The sequence below is a fragment of the Haliaeetus leucocephalus genome, unplaced genomic scaffold (assembly GCF_000737465.1).
Source record: "Haliaeetus leucocephalus isolate CR32 unplaced genomic scaffold, Haliaeetus_leucocephalus-4.0 Scaffold915, whole genome shotgun sequence".
Lineage (NCBI taxonomy): Eukaryota > Metazoa > Chordata > Aves > Accipitriformes > Accipitridae > Haliaeetus > Haliaeetus leucocephalus.
Window position 1 is genome coordinate 704556 of NW_010973351.1, and position 13625 is coordinate 718180.

Below are 13625 nucleotides of genomic sequence, written 5' to 3' on the forward strand. Positions count from 1 at the left end.
TGAAGAAAATATCCCTGTTCTTTATTTGCATCAAAAGGCTTTTTAAAATTCCCCCAGGAAATCAGTTGTGTTTTTGCATTTAAGTAACCTCAAAAGGTGCTAATTGTTTCAGACACTTGAGTCCCAAGATCATTATCACTTAAATTTATTGTTACAAACTACTTACTATTTTGTTGCCTCTCATTTTGAGAGAAAGACATGCGTTGTAGTAGATTTACAAGGCATTTGCCAGTTGCAGCTCAAGTACAAAATGAAGAGCTAAGGGAGATAATTTTGGCAGGCTCAACAGAGAGTCGCTAATGTCGATTGTTCAACTTTGTACTTGCCTTGTCTTTTTCTTCCCTTCATTCATTACCATTTATTATTACATTATCATAAATAGCCTGTGTTTTCACAGTCACACTCTGTTGGACTATTTCAGTTAGATTTCCTTTTATTCCATTCCCTGTGCTTTTTAGAATATAGGGAAGAAGTCACAAAAGTGAAAGATGTGTCATTTAAATATGGTATTTGGTTTTCTTTTCCAGATCTAGAGTATAAGCACTGCAAAAGATACAACTTTCAGCATGAACAATCAAAAATAATAAATCAAAACTTAATAGAGAAGTACTTAATTCTATGTTTAGTAAAATAAATTTTCTGAAACTGCCTTTAAAAAGTCGAGTTTTACCAACATTCTCCTTTTCTTAAGTCTGCTATTGACTATGTACTTGGTTTTAATAGGAGGATTGGTTTTTTCCCAGGTCATTTTGGGAGAAGGAAATATCACCTAATGCAGGAATGGGTCACCATCTCTGAACTGTTGATTTGCTTCTTTTCAGTACACTGGAAATTTTTGTGTACTGAAAATGTGAAACTCCTTTTAATTGCAGCTGTACTCTTTGTGGCAAATAAAAGGAGGGACTGAAATAAGAGAATACAGAAGGAGAAAATCCGAATTGATAAATAACAATCAGGAAGCTCTGTAGATGGAAGAAAATGGAAGTGTACTAGCACAAAACATCTGAAGTAACAGCAGTATACATCATAGTATGCCTGGCACCCCACTCTTGAGTAATAAACTGCAACTGAAACAGAGATAGGAGTGCAATGATATTTTGAAAAATCACTTGGCCCTCAGCAATCCACAAGAATCAGTTGTGGGAGAATCTGCTATATAAATTCTTTCTTTTCCATGACCTACAAGCTCCTGAAAGAGACTCTACTTTTAAGAGTTTAAAAAAAAAAAAAAAAAATCTTTCTTGATATTTTATTTTAATTTCACATCAGAAAAGTAAGACATTATTCCGAGTGTGAGAAGATATGGAAAAACAGCTCTTCAGTATCTTTCTGGTTAAGAGTGTCATGTTGAAATAAAGTCTCCCATATGTGCCTCAGTCACAGGGCAACAGGGTACAACCACAGAAGTTTCTAAATAAACATTCACCAGGGATGGCAAGAGGCACAGATGACTCTGAGGCCCTTCAGAATTATTCTTATAGCTTCTGAAGGTTGCTTACCTAGAAAATGTGAGAAGATCTCTTAAGATATCACAAGGATGTCTGTGGCATTCTTGAGAATATATTTGAATTTTAATAAAAGGTCAGAAAGCATCTGGTATTTTTTGAAAATTAGATTAAACTCTTTTCCTTTAGAGGATGATGTTCTTCATGAATAACACTAAGTAGTACAAGTAGCTCCCAGCATGGCTTGTTCTGCAGCAATATTGTTTGAAAATTTTTTTGTTGTTATTATTATTTTAAATTTTAATTCTCCAACAAGAATTTTGGAAATACAGACGCAGATCAGAAAAACAATACAACTGACAAAGTAAGAATTTAGAAAGGGCGTAATGAATTAAGAATAGCAAAAGTAAATATCTTGACCCAATCAAGAAAATCTGGTGTAATAGTCTTCATCACATGTCTATGATTTTTAATTAAAATCTTTCTGTGATATAAAACAGTTGAACATGTCTATAATGAATAAAACTGGGCTAAGCTAATTTATTTAAGGAGGAATAATGTGTGATCATTTGGATAAGCTACCATTTAAGTCAGCCCATAAAAGCCAAATGAAATTCATGGTATGTTTTAATTTGGCTTAAATTAACCAGACTATAATAATTCGCCATTTTATAGAAGTCTCAGGCTGGAAACAGATAGAGTACATATCTGCACAGGTAAACATCATACATTTTTCTCCCTTAATACCTGGCAAAAGAGACACTAGGCAGAGAACACAATTTTATTTTAACCACTACCCAGATGGCGTGACATTCAGTGTGTGAGCAGGCACAGTACTTGACAGTCAGCAGGTACCAAAGTCCCTCAAAATCCAAGTATTAGTTAGGACCCTTGCTCCTTTTTCCCCCCCAAAGACCAGAGTATCTTTTTCCTCCCTCAGGCTGAAAACCAAATTTTGAATGGTGACTTGGGCTTGCCTTAGTTATGCCTGACAGTGGATTTTTCTAGTAGGTGGAATAAGCCTGCAATGGCTACATTTCTACAGCATTCAAACTTTCTCCTGAGCCCACTGACCACCATATTTCATGCAGCGCAAATTGTCACAATAAACTGCGTTATTAACGGGAGAACAACAGGGTCCAATCAACTTATTTCTGGTAACATTTTGGAAAAGAGGGACTTTTTAAATAACAACAACAACAAAAAATGTAGCAAAGTGATCTGCAGCACCTCAGAGACTGAATGTGCTCCTGGTTCAAACCCACCGTGACAAATGGTGTCACCGTGTGTGACATCATTGTGCCACAACAGTGCGCTACCCATTTCCCACATGCACAAGCAATTCTTGAGTCCAGAACGGGGCAGGAAAGCAGACAGGGCAGAGAGACTCCAAAAATGAACTGGCAGACTAACACGAACCTGAGGCATCACGGGCTTAGCTGCAACAAGGAGCAGGCTCAAAGTTGAGCCTCAGAGGCAAAGGAAAGAAAAGGAGCAGCCCTGGAAGTACAGGGAGATATTGGAATGGAAATACGGTTTAAAAGGATTCAAACTTCATGAACTCAGTGGGCAGGGTTATCGCAGGTATTTCCTCAAGCCTTTTATTTAATAAAACTTGCCCAACTTAATCTGGGGTTTCCCTATTTAAAGGCTCACCTTGATGTAGTTGGGTTTTATATTCCAGGAAACTAATTAGTAGAGATTAGGAACCACTTCAAAAACATGGAATGGTGGATCTGACTCGTCATCATGGTCCTCTCACATTCACACATGGACACTAAATTTCTCTGGCTTTAAAGCTATACAAGCAAGACATTGCTTCCATGCTGCAAATTGCAACCTGGTTAACAAAGAGCAGTTCCTTTGCAAGATCAAGGCAGGCTAGTAGACTACCAAATAAATCCTCAGCATGCACATTCAACAGAATAGTATGGGATTTCTGCAAGCAGAATGACCAATACTCTTCCCCCTTGGAGCACCTACAGAGAATCTTAATTAAGCTTACCAAGAGCAGGGTATTACTCACCTTGATATATCAACCCTTGGGGGTTCCCTCCTTATGCTCCAGAAAAAATAGGACATGTGGAACAAAAGTGAAACAGAGCTGGGCTGTGTGCAGGTGAAATGCCCACAGAGTGCATAGATTAAACCTGCAGTCAGCCCCAGGTCAACCTCCCAGATGTTTAAAAGCAAATAAGATCAGTGCAAATCTGGAAACTGCAAACAATCCATACTAAAAGCTAAGACCTGCTAGCTTGTTCATCTTAGCCTAATTAGGTCACCCTAATTCTCCCTTAGTTACCTAATTTAGTTTGTTAAATGTGGTATATGCTCGTGACACGTTCACAACAAACTCATTTGTTCTTCGACTCCTTGCCTGCTTGCTGAACTGCCCAAGCTGAACTATAAAAGTTATAACCCCCAAAACAGACTGTTTTGTCTCTGTGCACACAGTTTTCCTTCATAATATCACCCCAGCACGAACTCCCTCAGACACGTCTCACTGAACTAGTAATTCCTGCTGGTTGTGTATAACCAGACTCTACAGAAATCTCACTGCCGAAGTTCCAAACCACCAAATCCTCTGTCATTTGTCCAGTTACCTTCACACTGTGGTTCTATTTGGCACCTCACTGATTGCTGCTATAAGTTTGGCACACAATGCTCTGCCAGGCACTGCTACCCCGTAGGCAAAGCTCATATGCATGAGTAGAATTCATGGCTGTGTAAATTGACTTTTTTGACTTGTCTAAACTCTACTAAAAATGGCTTGGCTAAACTCTACTAAATCATCATAGTAGAAATTCTCAGACTAGTATAGTACCTGGATAGACAAACAGATCAGGTTTTCCATCTGTCTACAAAGACCTCCCTGCCTTAAAAATCTCCATGATCTTGCCAGACTCACTCAGTCCTAACTTGTCCAGAGATTTAAAAAAAAAAAAAAAAATTACGCAGATAGCAAGCTCCTTGAGACAGCCTGCTTTCTGTTACACTGTGTACTCCAACAGAGCTAAACTGCTTTAAGATTGCACAGGGAACTTAACAGATTCTTGACATCCCTTTCCCAAATAAGTACTGACTGTCACCCAGAATCCTCACAGGTTGAAATGGTATAAAATGCTAATAGGATGACTTTAATCATTTTGTCAAGCATGGCTGACACTACATTGTCAAGTGAAAAAAAGTATTTTGTACAGCTCTGCACCAGTTTTATTCCTTACTATGGCATCGTAAAGGTAAAAGAAATTATGTGAATGAGTTAAAATTTTCTTGGTGTTTTTTTTAGGCAACAAACTGAAGGAGAATGTGCAAGTCCTGACCAGGTGAAATATTAAATTGACAACAACCCTGCCCAAGGAAACCATTCTCAAGATGAACAAGTGCTCTGAATACCTTAATAGATTTCAAATGTCATGTTTCAAATATTGATATCTATCAAATAGATGCAACACTCAGAGTGCCTCGAGGGGAGGAAAGAGGTTACCATCATTAAGTCTTCTGGTACAAACAGGTTTTCTGTTGGTCACCTGAAACTGCATAAAAAGTGACAGCTGTGGAAAGCGTTGCGCCTCCCTCCTGCGCCAACATCTGTTTCAAAACCAGTAGCAAGAATGCATACTAGCAAGCCTGTGTTAGGATTTCAGGGTCTTGAGAAAATACAAGAGCAGGCACACTCCAGTGCTGTAGCCCAGATGGCACAGTAGTGCCAAGAAAAACCATTTTCTACTTAGGCTGTGGTCAGAAACCATCACCTGGCTGCTACCCTTCCAGAGCCCAGCAGGAAGAGTTTATGTGAGTGGTTCCCACTTCAGGTGAAGCAGGCTGACAAACTACAGCCGATATTTATAGCTGTTCAAGTAGAAGTCCGCTGACTTCATGCTGAAGCAGATGAGTTCACACCATCTTTTCCGCTTTGGCAAATGAGGACGTGTATGTACGTGTGCGTGTCGGTGCCTGCGCCCAGGGGCAGAGGCAGGAGAAGGACAACGGCGTTGCCGGTTGCCGCAGATCTTCCTGCGGCACTTACGTGATTGCTGTGCTTTGAGGGTGAAACACAAAAAAAGGAGATGCTCTTTTCAAAATACCTCATATCTTGGCTGCAGGAACATGACAGTTTACCAGCAGACTTCTACATACTAATTGTAAAAAAGAAACCCACAGGCAAACAAAAAAAACCCCACCACCCCACGGATCTCTCCAATGAATGGAGCTGGAAGCAGAAGTCAACTTGTTGAGCTAATAAGCACGTGGTGATAAATAACCAGGTGCCAGATCGTGAGACCATGGCACAGCCCCTTCCTCAGGTGCAGTTGAGACTGTATTCCCTCCGAACAGTAAAACCAGTGGAACAAACAGGGATAGATATTCCCACTGCCTTCTACTTACACTGTTAGATGCAAAGAGGACTGAATGAGTACCAGCTTCCAGTGTGCTCAAAATGTAGTTTAAGCTACTATATGAATTGGAAGACAGGAGACTCACTCCCACACCAAAGAAGAGAGACAGGCAAAGATACATATTAATCACAAAATGCATAATATTAACATGGATTTGGTTGGCACATGGTGTGTTAGCAGGCAAACATGTGCCTGAGTTGGGGGGGGAGGGGAAGTGTTGTATGTCTACCCTAACCACAAAAGCTTATTCACTTCTTTAAGCTCAGCTTACCAGAATTTTTCAACAGATATCAGTTCAAAGCAGATATGACAAAACAACTACACCTCCAGATTTCAGAACTCCTCATGCTTTAAAATCACTATAACAAAACTCTACTGAGGGAAAGAAAACAGAAAATTTGTCCACTACTTTCTTCATCGTGTTGTAATCACTTCTGTGAATTTACTTCCCTCAAACTCTGAGCAGTGTGTGTTCAACCATAAACATTAGAAACAAATAAGAACATAATTAATTAGGATTGCAATAGAAAACAAATTTAGAAAAATTAGACTACAGGAGTTATTTGCAGTGTTACTCAGAAATTATTTCTCAGGTTTGCATTTTAACATTCAAATCAACATACAGAAGGCTTTACAGTACTTAAGACTTGGTACATAGACTATTGATAATCACCTTCTGAGTGCTGTGTACTTCTGCTCTATACCACAACACATGGAAAACAGAGATTAGCTCACAGCTAACAAAGTACTAGTTCTTCTTTTGACTAGCTCCTGAGAATTTAAAAAAAGAGACTCTTTAGAGTCTTGTTTTGGTGTTTTTTCAACTTGTTTGTGCATTAACTCCATCAGATGTATTATACTTTATACTCATTACCCCCATATTCCTTGCTGAGTAGAAATAATTTGCTTTCTAACGCAATTCTTGGTTTATCGCCATCAGTTAATTTGCACACACACCTTGAAATGTCATTTAACAGTTTAGTCTGGCCTTTTCAAAAGAGATTTAGCAGCATTAGTTCCTGTACTTTCTCGTCTTCAGTAAATATTGGGTAAGTTCTTAATTACAAATTCTTAGGGTCCAGCAAATAGGATGCTATGATTCTAAAGGCCATTTAATCAAAAGCATGTAAAACTTATATGACTATCTTATGAAAGACCTGTGTAAATTAATCTGATATGAAGTATTAGTGCAGCATAGTGACAATCCTTTTTTTCCGCAAGAAATCACATTTTTGTAAGATACCTGCTTTAGAAGTGACACACAGATTGTACTGGATCGTGCAAGAGACTGCAAACATCACTGCTTTCTATTTAGAAATAATAGAAGTGATATTGGCACAGCTTTAGTCTGTTATAAATAATTTAATTGCCTGCCATTTGCAAATAAGCCCCATTTTAAAACCTCACAGAGTTTCTGTAAGCACTTGTATTAACATTACTCACTCTGGGACTTCAAACTTTAAGAAAATTATGACTGAGTAATGTCTTCAAAAAGATATTTCTTCTGCTTAATGAAAAATATTTATTTTGTATGGGATGATTTTGTTTCCTTTTAATATAAACCACGAAAACAGGCATCAAGGACCTGAGTAGAAGATACCTTTTTTCCATCTGAACATCTAGACAGAGTACGCTTCTAATTTAGCTAAAATAATTTCGGGACACGTTTAGCAGAAAAGCAGAAGCATACCTTGTCCAGACCATCTTCAGCCTGACAGTTAAAAAACGCTTCTGAGTGGCAGGACTGAACTACCTCAAGCTGAGAAGAGACACAAACACAAGGCTCTAAATACCAGCTAATGCTCTAAACACAAAGGTCAAAGTCAGCTAACCCTCCTTTTATGCTGAGTCCAACCCCTGCCAGCAAGTGCTTGTCAGACTAACCCTTTTTAGACTCGAATCTAAATGCAGTAACTCCTTGATGCCATTGATCCCTGAAGAAAGAGTTTGGTGATGTTCAAACATAAAACCCTCTTTTGATGTCATTGATTAATTCTATAAGAGGCTAGCAAAGCAGAGATTATTAGCTTGGAATTCAGTAAGTTAGAGTAATGACTCAGGAACTCCTCAGAAAGTATAAAAAGGCAAAAGCTGAATGAGCTAAAGGGAACATCAAGGCAACCCCACAAACTGTGGAGCCAAGTGGAAAAGGACAGAGGCCAAGACTTCACCTTGCCAGATCTCTGAAAGACACAGCTTTCGCCTTCAGGGAAGTTGTCGGAACAGCAAACTGAAGTGCTTTGCTCATAACTGACTTGACTGAGCTTAGCTAAATGAAACTGTGGTGTTTGACTCAGTCAAGTCAAACTGGGGGGCTGGGCTGCCCTTCGGTGGGGCCTTGACAAAGGTATGGGTTGACAGCATCCTCCTGAATTTCATCAAGGCAGATCCAAAAAGTCTTGCACGTAGGAGAAAATAGCCCTACGCAACAGTTCAGGCTGGGGACTGACAGGCTAAGTAGCACTCTGAGAATGGGAGGTGGGAGTCTGGTGAACAAGAAGTTGAACATGAGTCAGCAGCGTGCCTACACAGTAGTGAGTGCTAACTGCAGACTGGTCTGCATTGGCAAAAGCATAGCCAGCGGTTTGATGGGACTATTCCCTTCTAGTCATCGTTGTTAAAGCTGCATTTCATGTCTTGGGCTCATTTTTGAGCCTTCAGATACCAAAGAAATACTGATAAACAGAAGAGAATCCAAGGAAAGCCATCAAAATGGATGGTGATGGAGCACATGGTGTATGATGAACAGCTGAAGAAGCAGGGCTCCTTCAGCCTCAGGAAGAGAAGGCTACCAAGGTCTCTAATGGCAGTCTTCTAGGCCCTAACAGGGGGAACGCAGATGGAGCCAGACTCTTCTCACACATGCCCAATGAAAGAACAAGAGGTGACAGTCACGTTGCAGCAAGATAAATTCTGATTAAATTTAAGAGAAAAAAGGGCAAACTGAGTGATCAAGCACTGGAAGGGGTTAACTAGAGAGCCTGGGAAATCTCCATCCTTGGAAATTTTCAAGACTGAACAGGACAAGGTCCTGAGCAACCTGATATATCTTCAAGATTGGCTCTATTTTGAGCAGGATGTTGGACCAGATGACCCCCAGGGGTCCTTTTCAATCAAAACTAATTTGTGATATTTCAATAGCAAGTAGCCACAAGAGCTGAAACAAAGCAAGAAAGGCAAAATCAGCCTCACAACACTATGTCCAGTCACAGCAGCCTCCAATGCAGCACTAATTCTAGCTAACCCAGCAGAAATTCCAGCATTGATGCAACAAGGTCTGCAAAATTTTGAGCAGCACCCATGATGAGCTCTGAAAAAAAATAGGGTCTTCACCCCATTTTGGGGATGAAGCTGTGCAGTTAAAGACTGCAAGGTTTCTAGGCTAAGGCTTGTATCACACCTTTCCACCACCAATACAAATCACTTTGCATTGGGAAAGCTAAAGATGACTTTGGCTACCATTTACTGAAAACGGCAATAAGAACATATACAAAATACTCGAGAAAGAATGGCATTGATAATTTTCACAGAACAACAGCATGGTCTCTGGCTCTCATGTGAGATTTTATTGGAAATATTGGTTTTTGTTTTGTTTTTTTAAATTACGTTTCCACCATGATTCGTTCTGTGCTAGCATAAAGAGCATTATTTACAAATTGCTATGGATAGTTGGACAATTGGTATCATCTGCCGCTTTCTTTGTATTAACATCAGACTGTTTTGCTGCAATTTTTCTAACTAGATGAATTTCAATTTCTCTAGTTAAAAACTTTTTCTTTTTTTTTTAAAACATCATTTAGTCAAACAAGTGATATCTATGTTTTCATTTTTTTATGCACTTCTCTCATGTTCACCCAGCAACTTCAAACAGGCGAGGAAAAATACAATATGACAATATTTAGCCCACAAACACAGGACGTGTCACCTTATTTCCCAGAATAATTCCTTGCAAGTCAGAGTTTGCAAAAGCTCAGTGAAAGCAATGATAGTAATTTTCCTTGTAATCATTTAAATGAAATATTGAAATACTATAATCATTTAAGGTATTTATAACTTAACATAATTACAACTTCCCCTAGAAAACACCAGATTGTCTAGGCTATATTCCTGGAAAGAAGGCATCTGCTAATCTTGGTAAACAGAGCGGAAAAGTGGGATCTGATTTAGAATAAACATTTTTAAGATCCATTCATTGCTTTTCTCAAGACTATTCCTTGAACTGGGAGCAGCCCCAGAAGCTGCCAACATATGCTGCACCCAGTGGAACCCAATCCTTGCTCCCCATCAGTTTACTCCCCAGCTGTAGGGTGCACAGTGTTTCACCCTGGAGTTACCACTGGTCAGGAGACATACAGAAGCCTACAGCTACAAGAGAACAACACTTAAATGTAATTCATGTGTTTTAGCATCAGGATCTTGTCTTTCAGGCAAGTACTATACTCTATATCTAGGAGGTGGGAAAATAGTATTGGGAAGATTTAGTTTGGGGTAGCAAATGGGTGGGAACAGAGAGGTGGAAAAATTAGAAGAGGTAAGGGGACCTGAAACAATCTTGGCACGCAAAAATGGCACTGCCTGAATCTGTGCTAAAATACCCTTCATCTAAATTGTGATTGTGAGCCCTTGTCCTTTAAGGACAGATGTCATTTGAATGACTTCCTTTAGGTAATCAAATAAAAAATTCTTTTGATTTCCTACCATCTGATTAAAATAGGCAGGGAAATAGCAGATGGCAGCTGTGTGTGCAAGAACATACTATCAGGTAGAGTTCCCATCTCTTCCCCCGAGTACTCCATAACCCTAGCACCACTTCTGCCTCGAGACATCCCAAGTATTTTTACTCTGATCCTACTCCTTCACACTCTGTTGAAAATCTTTCCCCATTCATGCCTTCTGCATACTCTTACCCCAGGGCTAGGCTTACTTAGAGCCCCATTAAAAATCATCATAATCATAATCTTTTCCGCTGAGGAGTGACAGAAATAAGTGTCTGTCTCTACAGTTTCTATATGCTTCCCTGTGTATCCTACAATCTCCTGTGTATCCCAGCTCCACTAATACTTGATCCTGAGCTCAGACCCACGTCTAACCCAACGCTCTTTGTACCTTATTAATACTTCTGTCCTGCATTCCCACTGACTATAGCATCCCTCTTCAAAGGGTTCAGCCTGAGACTTCTAACTAAGTACAAAAGGCTGGGCATGCTGCTGCAGCAGATGTACATACAGCAAATATCCTCCGAGAAACCACTTTTGTGATGGACTTTTGCGAACTGATGAAATTGTTTTATAAGATAGCCTTGCCACACTGCTAATTTGGGTTTCTAACAGACATCCAACATTTTTTTTTTACTGAGCATTAAGTATCATTTTCACTTGGGAGAACATCATGTATGTTGCCTCATTATTGTATACTCTGTTATTCAGTGTAGTTTACACAAGGCCTTTTCAGATCTAGCAAACTCAAATGTTGGCATTCAAACAGAAAGGAAGTAGTCCAACACACTGCAGCATCAGTATGGAAAAATGTATTTTTAAGGAAATTTGCATTTGAAATTTTTTTGGTACAAGGAGATGAGAAACAGGACATGCTATCCCTATGCTTTATATAGTACTATCAGCATGATCTTTTCCTTTTTTTTTTGTTTTACAATAAACACGAATGAGATGTCAGTCCCAAACATTCACTCGACATTAACATACTCTCGAGCTTAACATACCTGTATTGATTTGACTGATAAATTACCCATGCAAGATAATTTAGGAGCTTCAAAATAAGAAGTATGTCACGCTAGATGCCTCCTCTTGCTTCTTCCTGACGTTTGCCCTAGCCCACTGGCCATGAAGAGAGGGGTATGAGCCCTTGCATCAGCAGACTAGCACAAAGCCGCTGTAACACAAGGACCTTTAGGACTGTCACCAATTAGCTCAGCAGAGAACAGCAGCCTGCAGCAGCTGTAATAGCTTCTGTACAATTCTTCCCCATCCCCCATAGCGTTCAGCAAACACTGTAAAACCAGAGAGAGGGAGAGAATAACTAGCGCTTTCTTGTAGGTCAGGAATAACCAGCTTCCTATCACCCACTTTATGCAGGTAGTACAAGTTAAAAACTTAAGATCTTTAAAACTTTTAATTAAAGGACAAGTAAGGTGTACAGCCAGTCAGCAGATGGGCAGCAGAGTGCTTAAGCGCAGCATTAAAACTCAACCTGCTAAACTGCAGCGTATGCATTCCTTTGCCTGAATTATTCTCCGCAAGAGAAGAGGGGATATTGTTGCATTCCTGATTCTCATATTGACCTGTAGTTTGTCATTAGGCCATGCATTTTATTTCTATATAGACTCTGAATTGGCTAAAATCCAGCCCTTGGTCACTAATACAGCGGATTCAAGTTCCACACAGTTACGTATAGGATCCTAATTAATTGCTAGACCCAATATTGTCATCAGTAAACATAAGAACAAACAGTCTTCTGGGCCCAGAGCAGAAGATGAATTTCTACAGTTCCCAATGTTTTTAGTTAACAGTAGTGATTAATCACTGGCAAAGTTAATTCGTGTTCACACACACAAGAAAACAGCTTACTTCTGCTACCGGTTACTCATAGTTCAGGAGGTAAAGATTTGTACTGTGCATTTTAAGTTTCTCTCTTCTAAACACGATGCTGTCTCATCAGGAGCTTGCACTCCGAATTGTTCAAGGTACCAAAAAATCCACTTCAACCTATTGCACAACATTGTTTATAAACAGTCAACAAACACTGGGAAGATTAGATGCATCCAGACCAAAAAAATCTACTGCTGCTATTCAAAGCCTATGCTAAAATCTTTTCTGGTAAAACAAAAGGGGAAACGCAAGGGGAAATTACACAAAACCTGATGCTTGACGTCTAAGTGATGAACAGAGAACGAGAAGGTTGAATTACTGTCACTCATCACTCCGTTTAAGAAAGATGGTGCCGTCTTTAAGAAAGATGCTGTGAGGGTAGATTGAGCCACCTAAAGGAACCAGATAGACTCAAAAGACTGAATCTCACTGTCGGAGCTACCCCCCCCCACCTCTGTACACTCTGGAGGGGCACAGGGAGGGAGCTGGGGCAGCCTGAGCAGGGTGGGCGAGAACCAGAGAGCACCATCACGGGAAACACACGGTACTGGTGCTTTCTCTACCTTCCCTTAGATCGTGAACGCCTGGGAAGCGGCATCTATGTTCCTGCTCTCCCGGGTCTGTTACCTTCTGCTGCTCCGGTGTCTTGTGTCCAGCAACATTCTCCTCACAAGCACAAGACCTTTAATAAAACCACCGTGAGCCTGTCCTCAAAAGGGCAAACTAGAAGCAGTTTTTCAAGTCACTAAAATCTCCTCCGAGGACAGTCTAAATGTCCATACTCATCCGTGGGGAGAAATATTCTTTTTTAGGGTGAAAGTTATCTCAGATGGAGGTAGAGCCCTTGCTGCTTTTTTGAGTCCATATTTAGAAGTCTTGGCACTTACTGAAAAAAAGAAAAGTTACAGCAAGCAGAAAAAGCCTAAAACCTAAGTTGTTATAACAATCCATGTGCACTTTCTCCACCCGTGCCCTTAATGCAGCCAAGGGTACGGCTTATCCCAACGACTGAAGCTGAACTAACATCTCGCTGCTGACGAGAGCAAGAGGCCCTGAACTTCTGCTCCTGCCACCCTCTCGGTAAATCCAGTTTTGACACTCATCCAATCTCGCAGCGAATAGACCAAAACTATAAAAGAGCAGAAGAGTACACAGGTGATTTTTTTCCCCTGATC